Here is a 15,409-nt window from a genome sequence, read left to right as displayed (position 1 = left end):
CCACAATTAGGTGTTTGCGAGTATTCGGTAAAACCCCGTATGTGTGTGTCTGGATGTGTACAGAGCTAGGGACTACACCTGTGGTCCGATTTCAATGAAATTTGGTATGTAGGTTCTAATCCGTAATATCTCCAGGCATTTTTTTCATTTTTTTGAAATTTTGATTTTTTATGGGGATTTTTCCCATAAAAACCCATAAAAAACTGGAAAAATCTGATTTTCTCAAAAATGGCCCGAACGATTTTGATAAAAATTTAGTATGTTGTAGCCCTTTAAAGTCTGAACAAAATGGTACAAATCCCATTTCTGTAAAAATTATGGTTCAAAAGTTATGGTAAATTATGTTATTTTTCCATAAAACCCCCATAAAATAACAAAAAATAGGATTTTAGACAAAAATCCGGTTTTGATTTAACAGAGTATGTTATGATCCTTTCAATTTTGATAGTTTTCGTCATTTTTTAGAAAATGTTATTTTTAATGGGGATTTTCCCATAAAACCCCATAAAAAACTGGAAAAATAGGATTTTCTCAAAAATGGCCCGAACGATTTTGATAAAAATTTAGTATGTTATAGTCCTTTAAACTCTGAAGAAAATTTTACAAATCCCATTTCCGTATATTTACACTTACCGCTTACACATGAGAAAGGTTGTTGACAATCTTATGGGAGAAAGTATGTGTCAGAATGCTGATACCGTTTATTTAATTTATGATCCATACCCTTTCAGTTCTAATATCCGTGCAGTATCATGCAGTATTTACTATCTTGAACCAGCTGTATGGAAATTCGAAATCGAAATTCATTCAACAGTTCTGCTTGTTTACATTTAAACTTTGTGAGATTGTATTTTGTTACCATGGAGACCAATCAATATTTGCTTTTAAATCTTTCACCTCAGAACTTTAAAAGCCCGCAGGGTAACGTCCTAGGCCAGTATCGAAGCGGGAATACTTCTATATGTACCCTCGGAGCTGTAGCTTTATTTTCGTCCAATAAGGGCCCTTTCACACGAGGCCACTGGTGGCGGACACCGGTGTCCGACACCAGTTACCGGCCGGGAAACTGCAGTGGATGGTACAGGCAACTTACAAGCCACTCTACTACAGCCACTGTACTGGTAGTTGTGAAAATGCTGTCGAACAATGAAAATCTCCTTCTTCTCGCGTTGATAATAAAGACACAGGCGTACGATACCGAATAGCCGGTTACTTTTCAATTTCGCAAATTAGATCATCAGTATCCACTTTGTTTTCTCTTATTTTGTTTATTCTCTTCTTCTGTTGTTTACCTTTGTCTTTTTCTTTTTCAGCAACGTCCTCTTTATTTTTCTTCTGATCACTTATTTTCACAAACAAACAATTCAACACGAAAACACTCAACAACTACAACCATAGTGCGTTTGTCTTTGCAGTCTGCACGTGAACTGATTCAAAATAGTAGCTGCGTGCTCATCCACGGTGGCGGCCACTGGTTGCTACGTGTGAAAGCTCCCATATAATTCAATGCCCCGCGACGAGTTGCCGCCACTGCAGTTGCCGGCGGTGGCCGACTAGCAGTTGCGCGAGAAGACACTGCTCGGCCACTGTGTAGTGGCGGGCAACTACAGTGGCTGTGTGTGAAAGGTCCCATTTAAAATAATGTTAAAGCTGTGGCGGGCAACCAGTGGCGGCTACCGGTGGCGGCCACCAGTGGCCTCGTGTGAAAGGGCCCTTAGAGCCCAGTCGGCTCAGTAGTTTTTGAGTTTATCTCATACAAACACACAGACACCACCTCTTCGTTATAGTTTTATGTGTATCCTCGGAGCTATAGCTTTATTTTTGTCCTATTTGAGCTCAGTCAGTAGTTTTGAGTTTATCTCATACAAACACACACACAGACAGACAGACTCTTCTTTATAATAGTATAGATAAATGTCATGTTTTACAGTCAGATGGGCCAATAATTTCTATTAGCAGGCTTTTAACAGAAAACAAAACGTTTGTTATGCAATCCGTAGCATCGAGCTTGGTAACCATCGAAAGATACTATCTGATATGTTTTCATTCAGGTGAGCCGATGGGTTCCCAGTTAACCTTCAATGGGAACCAATGTACTTTATATGGTTTCCGAACCACCGGGCGAGGTAGCTCGCAGTGATAAGCATAAACCCTCACTTGTCTGGTGACTCACTCCGTGGGCGACTATGCTGCTGCTCCGACAATTGGCACAACTATGTCCGGACCCGCCTAGGTGAATCACCCGCATACGCCACAATTAACCTTGCTTTGTGGCTATGTGTCGGCCAACAAGCGTCGGCGCCAACCTCCAAGTAGCAATAAATCAGTTGTAGCCTGGTTAGTGACCACTCAGCCTCAGGTTGACGTAAGTAACATTCACATATTTATGTTCATATTACTGATTAGAAAGATGAAACACGTCCTTGGCTTGAACAGACTTTCATTATCGAAATAACACAACTCATATTTAGTTATTTGTGATATAAACAATTAGGTATATTCAAGCAATGTTTGAAATACGCCTCAAGCTGTACAATGTCAATTGGTGAAATAATTGCACTGTCGTTTGTTGTTTGTCATTGCAAAATTTAATCCTCAACTAGAGCAGGATTACTGTCAGCGCTAGTAGAAGTCTTAGATGGATTATAACGTTAATAATAGAACAAATAACACGTTTACATAAATGAAATAACAAAGTGGAAGATGTATTTTGCTTAACAGGTTAATTTCAGACAGTGTTGTATTCTGAAAAGGTCGGTTTATAATATTTAATACAGCATTTTACAGAGGTTGAGTAAACCACTACAGTAATTAAAAAATCGTAATACACTGTAATTAAAAAAAGAACAGCAATAAAATTAACAGTGGAAAGAAGAAGAAAGTAGGCTACCTACAGAGAAACGATAAAAAATTAATGATGAAACAATACGAGAATTGTTTGCAGTAGGCCTACTTATCCTTCTACGTAATTTTTTGGTAAATACTTGAATCATGTAAGCTATAAAATTATGTAAGCACGCTTAAAACATCAAAAGTCAATTTGAAAACTGGTTTGAACTCACTTTTCATACTGTGGTATCGGTATCATGCCTCCTATATAGCTATCATGATATGAATCAAGCCAATATCTCACGTTTCACTTTTACATAATCTAGCTCACCAAAATAATCCGCTGCTAGTTTTACATTGACAACAGACTATACAAACGGAAACACAAGCGTCTCAACCTAAACCACTATGTAGAGTTGTAAGTCCCAATAAGATCATATTACAAAGGATCTCCTCTGTAATCCCATGCCGTCGGCATTCCTCTGTAGTACCGAAGAGTATGCAAGTACTAACCACGTAAGAGGTGTGTGCAACATATTTTCCCAGAGTTTCGGAGCGGATCGGATGAAAGAGGAAACCGCCTCCATAGTTCCGGCGGCGCTGCCCACTGTGGTGTACTTCCGCTACCGCGCCGCCTCCACAGCCAGAGCCACCGTCTTACCACAGAACATGTCTTCCATCAAACATACCAAGATAACAAAATAGACACCTCCTTGATGTTGCTTAGATGTTAGTCATAAATTGGTCCTTCGAGCCGGATATTCCATAATGACTCAAATATGCAGCTTATGATAATAACCATCAAGTACACGTGTCTTTATTAAATAACGACCAAGTAGTGCTCTTTTCGCATAAGAAATAAAATGCTTATTGGTTTGGCGTAAAATTGCATTTCAACAGTTTTCAAATCCTATGTAGCCTAAGTCAACTTTAAAGTTAGGCCCCGGCCACACGAGGCGGTTTAACCGCGCGAAGATAAGCCGCGCGAAGTTAAGGGCTTCGACAACACATTGAATCAAATGAGAGTGGCCACACGAGGCGAAGTTTAGCCGCATGTGCGGTTGAGCCGCAACATGTCGTCCCCCGACCGCGCGAAGTTAAGCCGCGTTGGAGGGGATGACACACGTAGTCTTATGAGAGTGGCCACACGATACGGTTCGACCGCGCGGCAGCCGCGCTTATTGGAGATATTCTTCGGACATTTCCAGTGGTTTTTGAGTTTGTTTTGTGTATTTTTTACCGGTTGCGTGGTGTTCAAACAATGTTTGATACATATGAACTCCGAACTATGGTTTCGCATGTGCTCGTAAAACGTTTGGAACACAACAAATTGTTTTTCCGTTATGAAGGGATGGACCCAATGATTTATGTTAACGTTCCAGATCACCACACGCTTTTAATGCACAAACTAACGTAAGTGTTTCGCCCATGACTAAAAAGAGTGAACTGAACTATGTTTTAATAGAGTACTGATACTGGGAAAACCTAACAGGAAGCGGTTCATCCGCCCCGTGTGGCCAGGCACTTCGCGCGGCTTAACTTCGCGCGAAGATAAGCCGCGCGGCTTAAATTCGCCTCGTGTGGCCGGAGCCTTAGAGTAATGTTTACAAAATAACGACCTCGATGAAAATTACTTTTATTGTGCCCTTATTTATTGCACTAAAAACTAACAGCCAGCAGGTGAAGCGATTTTATTTACGCAAAACGTACTCTGCAAAGTATCTACAGATCCACGATCAACCAAATTTTACTAAAGGCACCGTACACGGACGACGTTAGTCCAACGTTATAAACAACTCTTACATCGTTGCGCAAGTCCCAAGGGCGGTAGCGGTGTAGCGGTAGTCCCATTAGACGCGTTGATTTCACAACTGACAACGTGGTTGTTTGATTGACAGCGTGGAACGTCACCCAGAAGTCCGTTCGCCTCAACGGCAGCTCTTATAATCGAATATCGAAGGCACCGCAGCTGAATTGATTACGACATCCTAGCGTTCCAGAAAACCACGTCTTCACTTTGCTAGCAAAACATCGAACGGAAACTCCTACACTAACAGAATACAAATTAATTGTATTTTCCCTCTTAAGTTTTCCTTGATCGATTCACACTACTAGAACTGTTAGCATTACGACCCAAATTTTAAAATAATGCAGTGAAGCAGGGGTATGCGTCTTGAAGACGTGATGGTGGTTAGCGTCTTCGACACGGGAATCACTGTTTCGATTCCTGACATATTAACAAAAATTTTAATGAGTTTCCCCAAAACGTTTGTCGCAACACGTGCTGTAAAATACAACTGGCGTTGATTCTTAACACAAAAATTACCAGGGAATGACCGGATTAATCATAGCAAGTGGTTACAATTGGTCGCCATCTTCGGACTTTTTACTAGACCCAACGTGTAATTACCAAACCAATCATACTGACCAGACTACTCAATGATCTCCGCCTCATGCACATTGACTGCGGAGTTCCTTTCGTGATGTGACTAAAATCAGTTAATCAGCCAGACTGAAAGCACTAATAGACATGTTAGAAAGCATAGCTAAACGCATCACTCAACATCTGTCTGATGGAGGCCCTTCCTTAATTCCTACGCTCAAGTATCTACGACGGGACTGATACAGAATAGATTTGAACAGAAACTACAGTAGTCAATATTCTTGACTCACAGCAGTTTAAATCCATTAATGAAACTGCTTTTATTTAATGATGAAGTTGTACTGTTGTACTTTTACTACGAAAGACGATCGAGCCCGCAAGTTCTATGCCCCATTCGTGTCGCTATCAGATCAACGCTGGTTCCTCTAACTGACCGTAAATATTTCCCAAGGAATCTCCGCTACTCCGGGAACAGATCGGAGACATTTGGAGAATCAGATCGAAGCGGTGGAGGTAGGCAGAGTAGGTTAGTCGTACGTCTGAGTGAGCGTACCGTTACCGCGCGGTTGCCACATCGTCCCGCCTCCTACCGACCCGAGCCTCGGTTCGAGGGATGACTGCGTACTACGACCATATAACTTCAGCGAATATACTCATCGGGTACGAGAAGTTGGAATATCTACGACCGATCCCACTAATCGTAACTTTACGTGCGATATAACTATCTGTAACAAGAATTTTATTGTCAAGTACCGTAGATAAAAAAAAACGGCGGTAACACTAACCATTCCCATTCGTTATGCATGTATTCAACCAAAGGGATATTTAGTATAAGTCCTACCATAGACAATAGAGTAAATAGTCCTACTTAGTCCATAGCGGTCTATAACAATGGTGATAAGATATCACAGAGAAAATCATTTACATGTATGGTTCAGTCACTATTATGAGGTGGGCTTTTAACGGAGGGCAACAACAGTAAGTCTGTAGACTTACGACAGCAGCAGGGTGAAACATGGGGTCGAAGAACCCTCTTCTCGTCTCACAAGCTATCAGAATATCTCCATTTGCGAAAACGATCCAACCAGGAACCACACAAATTGTGGATTTAAAACCCCAGAAACACGACTTGAGTTACTGGAAAGTAAATGAAAAGGGTCCTGGAGAGGGACATACGCTGCCACAAGATTGTGGTTGTGTACTCCCAGGATCTGCACTACAACTTGAGTACTGGACAAGGACATGAGAGTGATTTCTCTAATCTTCACATAAAATAACAGATGAGGTTCCTGTAGAGGAACGTACGCTGCCACAAGACTCAGGTCTACGGGTTGTAGACTCCCAGGATCTACAATACAACTTGAGTACTAGACAAGGACATGAGAGTGAGTTCACCTCTCTTCACACAAGATCCTGGGGAGGAACGTACGCTGCCACAAGACTTGTGGTTGCAGACTCCCAGGATCTACAGCACAACTTGATTACTGAACAAGGACATGAGGGAAACAGAGAGTCCCCTACTCCTCACATAAGGTAAGGGTCCTGAGGAGTAACGTACGCAGCCAGTAGCCACAAGACTTGTGGTTGTAGACTCCCAGGATCTACAGCACAACTTGATTACTGGACAAGGACATGAGGGAAACAGAGAGTCCCCTTCTCCTCACATAAGGTAAGGGTCCTGAGGAGGAAAGTACGCAGACAGTAGTCACAACCACAAGTTCTCCTCACACAAGATAAGGGTCCTGAGGAGTAACGTACGCCACCAGTAGCCACAAGACTTGTGGTTGTAGACTCCCAGGATCTACAGCACAACTTGATTACTGAACAAGGACATGAGGGAAACAGAGAGTCCCCTTCTCCTCACATAAGGTAAGGGTCCTGATGAGTAACGTACGCAGCCAGTAGCCACAAGACTTGTGGTTGTAGACTCCCAGGATCTACAGCACAACTTGATTACTGGACAAGGACATGAGGGAAACAGAGAGTCCCCTTCTCCTCACATAAGGTAAGGGTCCTGAGCAGGAACGTACGCAGCCAGTAGCCACAAGACTTGTGGTTGTAGACTCCCAGGATCTACAGCACAACTTGATTACTGGACAAGGGCATGAGGGAAACACAGAGTCCCCTTCTCCTCACATAAGGTAAGGGTCCTGAGGAGTAACGTACGCCACCAGTAGCCACAAGACTTGTGGTTGTAGACTCCCAGGATCTACAGCACAACTTGATTACTGGACAAGGACATGAGGGAAACACAGAGTCCCCTTCTCCTCACATAAGGTAAGGGTCCTGAGGAGTAACGTACGCCACCAGTAGCCACAAGACTTGTGGTTGTAGACTCCCAGGATCTACAGCACAACTTGATTACTGGACAAGGGCATGAGGGAAACACAGAGTCCCCTTCTCCTCACATAAGGTAAGGGTCCTGAGGAGTAACGTACGCCACACAGTAGCCACAAGACTTGTGGTTGTAGACTCCCAGGATCTACAGCACAACTTGATTACTGGACAAGGACATGAGGGAAACACAGAGTCCCCTTCTCTTCACACAAGATAAGGGTCCTGATGAGGAACGTACGCAGCCAGTAGCCACAAGACTTGTGGTTGTAGACTCCCAGGATCTACAGCACAACTTGATTACTGGACAAGGACATGAGGGAAACACAGAGTCCCCTTCTCTTCACACAAGATAAGGGTCCTGAGGAGGAACGTACGCAGCCAGTAGCCGTGACCTTGCGCAGGAATGCTGTCCAATCTACCGTCGAGTCATTATCATATTAATCACTACAGTCCGCGCGCGCCCAAGGGCCACTTTTTATTGCGGACAATTCTCCAACCATCCAGCAATCGCCATCTTGAGTTCACGGCACGGGGAAAATCAAACGTTATCCAGAAAAGCAATTCTGAACAAAACTGTTAAACCCAATAGCATACTGGTAAATAAATTTACAATTAATTTTTTTAAGTTTTTGTAGTTTGATTGACTACATTATTCCTGGCAACCGAGTCCTCTAGTAGCAAATTTAATGTAAAGAAATACTGGACACATGATAAATTAGATTGACCCAAAATATTAGCACAGCAATTTTTATGTATTTTTTTCTATTTTAGTAAACAGAGATTAACTTTTAGTTCACTTCATGCTCCTGTACTGTGATCACTGACTATACGTCAAATTGTTGCGGCATTATCATATCACTAAAATCCTTTGGTGATTGGCGGGATTTAATTAGGGACATAGGGGCTCTATCACTACAGCCACCTCTCCTTCACAGCTTTCGTTTAAAATGAGTTAGTAGATTATTTGGGTTTGCCTCTTAGTAACTGAATACAAATAGAGGCGTGGCAAGAGAAGAACAATGTCAGCAGAGGAAGGTATTTATTGTTTGTTTGTACGCCACATTCCACTGGCTCAGTTTGTCTCCGATTCTCTATTGAAATAATAGGCCGGAAGCCACTGAAGGGCCTCCAATCCATTCTCAGGCAGGTAAAGAAGCCGCAAAAACCTCCTCTGTGTGGTTTTCTTACCGCTTTAAAACCTCATCCTTAAATTAAACTAACCACTACATCCTACCTTTTCTGGTAAACATTTTGTAGTTTGTACACAGTAAGTTCATTCGTAAATACATTTGTTTTACAATGAATATAACTACGTATTATTACATATGGCCTTAAAATATACTTTACGACTTAAATGTGTGATCTTTTAATCCAAAAACCGCAGTAAATTGCTTCTGTCATGCATTATGATCATCCTTGACATGGTTAAAAAAGTTCTTTTTTACTAAGGTAACGCTGCCAATAACCAAAACGTGACGTATTGTGAATCAAATTTGATCACATAAATATTGTTGTTACTCATCCACATAAAAAAGCGTATAATCCATTCATCATCGCCTCCAGGATTGAATATTGAATATATAAAATAGTTTTACATATCTTAATTACGTCATTAGTCCTCATTTTTAGTCTGGGTGACTGGTTTCATCGTCAAGCCTATTGCTTCATAAAATCATTGGAGCACAATGTCGTCGTCAATACACAAACAGTCAACACATAGCATACACACGAACACGGATACGGTACATTTACAGAACGCTGACGATGAAACCGTGGTTTCGAAACTATTCGCCCAGACTAAAAATTAGGATTGATGACGTAATTAAGGTATAAAAACCCTATTTTATATTGCTCATAATCCACATTTAAACACCGGTCAAGATTACCTGTACTCATTACAAACTTATTACAAAGTCATTCTTACAATAACTTGGGCTCTTCGTCACCCACAATATAAACATTATAACTAACTGCCAGCTAACTCATTTCGGAAATTGAGAATAAACTCTCTAAATGCACTAACTGACACCGGTGTGCTGTGTATACTAATGCCAACACTATTGATAATATAGCGTAATGTTGCGTGATCGAACGTCATCCTAGTTACAGTAGTAGTTTTCTGGTTTTTGGCTTAGTAAAAAAATTGAGGATCTAACTTAACGACCTACAAAACTAGGTTTTAAGTAATTTCATTCCATTGATCACCATTCATTCCATTGGCTGTGCACTAGACTACTTCAGCGTTTACACAGTTTCAGGAGCCGACAGTGCAAGGGCAAAGTTGAGATGCCCAGATCTCCGGCCCGGAATCCCGGACGACATTCCATTGTCACCCCTCTCCACCCTTGTCCTACCGCCTGATCCCCATGAGGGGTTTTGTGCACCCGCCGCGCTGCATTCCACCATTACAAACAACTGTCGGCAAAGATTCCAAGCTATGTGTTTCGATAAAAAAGTAAATAGCGGCAGTATTCTTGTGTTGCAATTTGAAACTCATCATTTTGTAACTTATACTGGCTTTGCTAAATGCGATGGGCTATGAAAGTCAATACCACAGTACGGGTAATAAGTTAGGCCTAATAAGTTCTGCAAAACCTTAGGTGCAGTGAAGGCACCTAAGGTCATGTCCATTAAAATAAGACACGATTACTAGAAAAATACAAGACATAAGACATTTATTAATCTTTAAGCAAATTAGCCTACGCAATCAATCTTGTCTTTGTAAACTTGGAATAATATTCTAGGAACAAAAGTCAACAGTCCAACAATAAAAACATACTACCGATACTGGTACACTACATTAATAATTGATTCTTATAAAAACTAAAGAACAGAAAACATCCAGCGAAAGCCTGCTTAAAAATGTATCACGCATCAACTGAAACACATGAAGAGGCAAAGGACAAAAATATGAGATAATCAGCGAGGATTATTTGCATACATGCAAAACAGGCAAGTAGTATGTGCAACCAGTGTTGTTTTGTTTTAAGTTATTCTTCTCCAGACGGAATTCGCCAATCGCCCAACACCGAGCAGTGGTGTGGATAGGTGTTTGTCTAATTTGGCAAGCAGCAAATGTTCGTGCTCGTGTTTTCCCGTTCATTGTCGGTATTTTAGCACACACAAAGTTAACTAATATTTATGCTATTCCCGAAACGAACAGTTGCTCGAAAAACTACACATGTGTGGTCTACTCGTTAATCGGCGAATTGCAATACAACTACCCAATAGCATTGAACATATGTTTTGGCAGTTCCATTTTCGGGCCAAAAACGTCATTTGTTTATGTTTATGATCCATACCAGTATTTTTCTAGTATTCGTGACAACTAACTACCTATATAGATCGCCAAACGTGAAATATTTCGGGCTTTGCGAATGGTGCATGTCTGGGGCCGGCTTTATGGAATCCTGAGAATGAAATGCATTACGTAAATAAACCTTGGCGAACAATTACAATTATTGACAGGAGAAACGTATATCTTCTGATTGTTTTCTATTGTCCATCGTGTCGAGGTGTTTGTTTACACTTCAATTTCCCACAGAAAACGACGAGACTTCCAAACGAAACTATTATTAACAAACATTGAAACAATTAATTGAGTGATTCAACACTGATAATCCAGATATCACGATACAAAAATTAAACTTATTTTTGACTTATTGATAGAAAACAATGTTCTCATCTTGGTTAAGAAATAAACTGGTTTTAACCATTTTTAACTTTATTTAACCCACGATTACTAGAAAAATATTTTTCTAGTAATCGTGATTTAACCCTGGCCTAAAATGCTAGAACATTGACTGACTAGGGTGTAAAATCTTGACATTTCTCATATTTATGACTTTTCTTACACTTTACTCAAATATAACAACGGGTTACAAAAGTTAACATACAGTAGCCTTTCTTTCTTTAAAGTCATACGTTTTGCTCAGGGGAAGTGGTGTTACTAAATTGCTTTTCTTCTTTGATCAGACTGTGCTTGAGCCAATCCTAGTAATATCCTCAGAGGGGTGACACCCTGTGAGCCAATATAAGCAGGATCACGTTTTATTGCCTCATAAAAGCTGGGGAGAGGGCAAGAACTGTAGAGTCAATACAGTACTACAAGCATGAAGGGCTTGCAGTTCCAGGTATATTAGTGTGTGGGCTGATAAATGCATCGGCTATAGCACAGAATTTAAAGAGAAGACTTTTCCTGTAAATACTCAACCTTAATATTAAATTGAATTTTAAAAATAGGTAAGCATTTTAACCCCTTGGAATCCAGCCTACAAGATGGCTATTTAAGTAGTACTGTAGAACAATCAGAGGCTAGAACTTTGATGTAGGAGTACGACTTAAATTTTTCATAATTACGATTATCAAAAAGTAGATCAGTACAATTGAAATTACAGTAGGTATCGATGTTTTGCACATCGATATTATTTGTAAATAGGATATGATCATTGACAATGTACCAATGGGGTAGTCAATGATGATAGAGTTGGATAAGTATTATTTGCTAATCAGAGAAACGAATTTAACAATTTAATTTCTTCCAACTAATTCATTGTAATACAGTACCGGTACATTGGTGTTCATATTTATTTAGTGATAGAAAATTAATAAATCTTCATGTTTAAAAAAAAACCATTGGTTTGATCTAAAGCCTAAAGGTACATGCTGTAAAAGAATTTACTTTGTAACTTTTGACTTATTTGGGCTACTCAATGGCTATTAGACTTAATGGTGTTGGTACCGTGGAGCTAAGGTTGGCCACCATACTTGATGAAGCATCTGCTAAGCTAAACTTATTTATTGACCAGCGACCACAGAATTAAAATTCTAGCCTAATTCCGTGAGACTCGCTGTTATTGACTTATACAGTTCCCAAACGGACTAAAAACACTGCACAAACCAGGGTGCTAATAAACTTAAAAACTGACATTGATGTGCCATCTCTATGGGCACTCCGCCAAATTTGAGGCCTTAAGTTATTTACTTATTTTATTTTACATACCAACGGACAACTCCATTTTTACATTCATGCAACAAAAAAACAAGATGGAAACAATATTCATAACAATAATGTATCATTAGCTCTGGCCTTAAAAATACATGCATTTGATAATAAAGAATTCTGCCTAATGATTCAAAAAGAATACCGTACATAACATTTACAATAAATAACATTTCAATAAATAACATTTACAATAAATAACACTTACAATAAATAACATTTTACAATAAATACTTATACAAATAGCATAGATAATAAATATTTACTGAAATACAAGAATCACAATACAAATAGACTACTATTAACAGAACACAGCCTTGCCAAGAAAGTCCCTGCATTTAGATATAAAAATGTACGATTCAAATATATAATATTGATAGTGAATTTTCAAACTAGGGACTACGTTGAAGAAACTATCTAAATAGCAAAATTAATAATTTTCAAAACATTTTAAGTTATTAGGGTGCTCAAGTTCATGATCTGTTGGGTATGTACTTTCCTGTTAAAGGGAACATTCATTATTATCGATGATTTTCAATCGATTCTACCGATATCAACGAATTGAAACCTTTAAGCTGACGACTACGATAAATAAATATAACTTAGTATAAAAAAAATATTGAAATGAAACTGTTCCAAACCAACCTAACAAAACTAACCAAACTTGCTGTTTTTAACATTTAAAAATTCCGTTTAAGTTAATATTCCCCACATACCTTTTCTGTGCCGTAATCAAACAGAATTTTAAAAATTGTACAGCAAGTTTGGTTGGTTATGTTATGCTAGGGTTGGTCCTGAGGAACATTGTTGCCCCATTATTATTGAATTTAACATTTTAACCGTTATTAATTTATATAGCCTATATGTAATATCATGTTAACTAGTTTTAAGGAAATGGACTCACATGCTATAAGGAGTGATTTTCATGATTTTCAAACCAGAAACAGACATCAATTTGATATACCCCATGTTAGATTGAGCAAAACAAAGAAAAGTCATAAGATTCTGGGCCTAAAATGTCTAAATAAATTGCCCAACAAATTGCTATCACTTCCTTACAAAGTTTTTAAAGCAAAAATTCATATGTGGCTAGTAAAGAACCCGGTCTACAAACTTAAAGATTTTTTAGAACTTCCTAAACCATTACATATTGAGTAATGATTGTACTTTTTTTCTCTTATAGTTCCTTATCCTCATCTGCATGCATTTTATATTATTTTTGTATCTTTTGATTTGACCTTGTACTCTACATCTATTGTACTCTTCCTTGACAAATGTTTACCAACATAATACCTTCATTGACCATTCCACATGCATTTGTAATGTCTATTGGAAAATAAAGCTTTGATTTGATTTGATTTGTTAGGTTAGCTTACAACAGTTTTAATCCATAATAGACCAGATTTGAGTCTAAACAAGATCAGTTGTCAATTTGTAATGGATCGTAAAGGGAAATAAAACTATCGATATATCGATTTAAAATCATCGATAATAATGAATCCCTTTAACAGGAAAGTACCATTTGTTGTAACAGAAACATGATCATTGAAAGCACAGGTTTTCGTAATTGGTTTTATTATACCATACCTGTAATCAGTTCCAAAATGAAACTTAATTTGGAAGTTTTTTTATTTCCAAGACTTGGGTACCATAAGTTAAGTTAACTTATAGCCCTACTGGGCTGCACACTGGGACGTCCTACACTCATTCGATTGTTTCATTCGATATATCGTTTGGTTAGTTAGGTTAGGTTAACCTTACCTAACTAACCAAACGATATATCGAATGAAGCAATCGATTATTCGATATATCGATCGATACCATATTTTCATTCGAATGAGTGTAGGACGTCAAGTAAAGTCCAGCCGCCTACTGATTACAGGTAATAAACTTAACTTATCAAACCAATTAAGCCTAGTCACAGTTTTTACTGTTTTTTATGGGTCTTTATGAATTATTTGCAATAGGTAGGGCCTACGTTTTCTGGTAAAAAATTTACACCCTAAGATACAAGATTACTTTATTTAGGGTTAAACAATTTACACCCTAACTTATACATTTTAAGTTAGTCCTATAAGATAACAATAGTTGTTAACTTAAACACTTGTTAAATAGACGTTTTAACTCTGATATTTATAAGATTAACTAAGATTTGCCTAACCATAGTCAAGATCGATTTAAGAAGCCAAGTTTGTAAACAAATTCATAAACTCACCCCATCAACTGGTTCGGAAGAATCCCGCTGCTTCTGCACACAAAACAGGGTTATGCCTTCAAATCCAACTTCACCAAGAAAACAGCCTTGTAGGCATAGCACTCACATTAACACAAGTAACACTAGGGCCAATGTTAATTTACGGGCTGAACGAAATTTTCCAATTTTGCAAACCCTTTTTAACCACAATAAGTTTAACACAATTACTTTGCACAAAGTTTTAAGAAATTCATAAACTTAAACAAAAATGAGAAGTAAAATGTCAAACTGACATTCTGTTGTTGGCGCGGATAACCTAGCAACCGAAATTTTGAACTTTTTAAAAATCTAACTAAGGAGCTTCCACGTTCCACAACACAAGTTTTTCAAACAGAAAACGGTTTACCACTGAGAAAAACATAAACAAACGCTAAGCAAAAGCAGGCACAGACCAGACGACAACCTAGCAGAAGCTTTGAACTGAACTGACTGACTGACTGAAGAAAAGAAAAAGAGCAAAACTAAACAACAAAGACTGGTTTGTATTGCCCCCTCCAACTCCGATCTGTTCAGCAGCTGCTCGCCGGAAGTCACGTGATGTTGTCATGGAATGTGCTGCGACTCAAGACTCAAGCGCAAGCGCGCACACAGGCGAATCGGCGAA

The 15,409-nt window shown here is 39.0% G+C and overlaps 1 protein-coding gene across 3 annotated transcripts in view; it reads right to left on the bottom strand.

Moving 5' to 3' along the window:
- Positions 1-15,249, bottom strand: part of LOC128986088 (signal-induced proliferation-associated 1-like protein 1) — a 133,013-nt gene extending 117,764 nt beyond the window's left edge. For all 3 annotated transcript variants that reach the window (XM_054406208.1, XM_054406210.1, XM_054406209.1), the window contains exon 1: positions 14,767-15,249. The gene's annotated coding sequence lies outside the window, so the exon portion shown is untranslated. The remainder of the gene's footprint in view (positions 1-14,766) is intronic.
- Positions 15,250-15,409: the final 160 nt, after the last annotated feature.

This window comes from Macrosteles quadrilineatus, unplaced genomic scaffold, assembly GCF_028750875.1.
Source record: "Macrosteles quadrilineatus isolate MER2022 unplaced genomic scaffold, UCM_ALF_1.0 Scaffold_2__2_contigs__length_208266976, whole genome shotgun sequence".
Classification (NCBI taxonomy): Eukaryota; Metazoa; Arthropoda; class Insecta; order Hemiptera; family Cicadellidae; genus Macrosteles; species Macrosteles quadrilineatus.
This window is presented reverse-complemented; position numbering and strand designations above follow the sequence as displayed.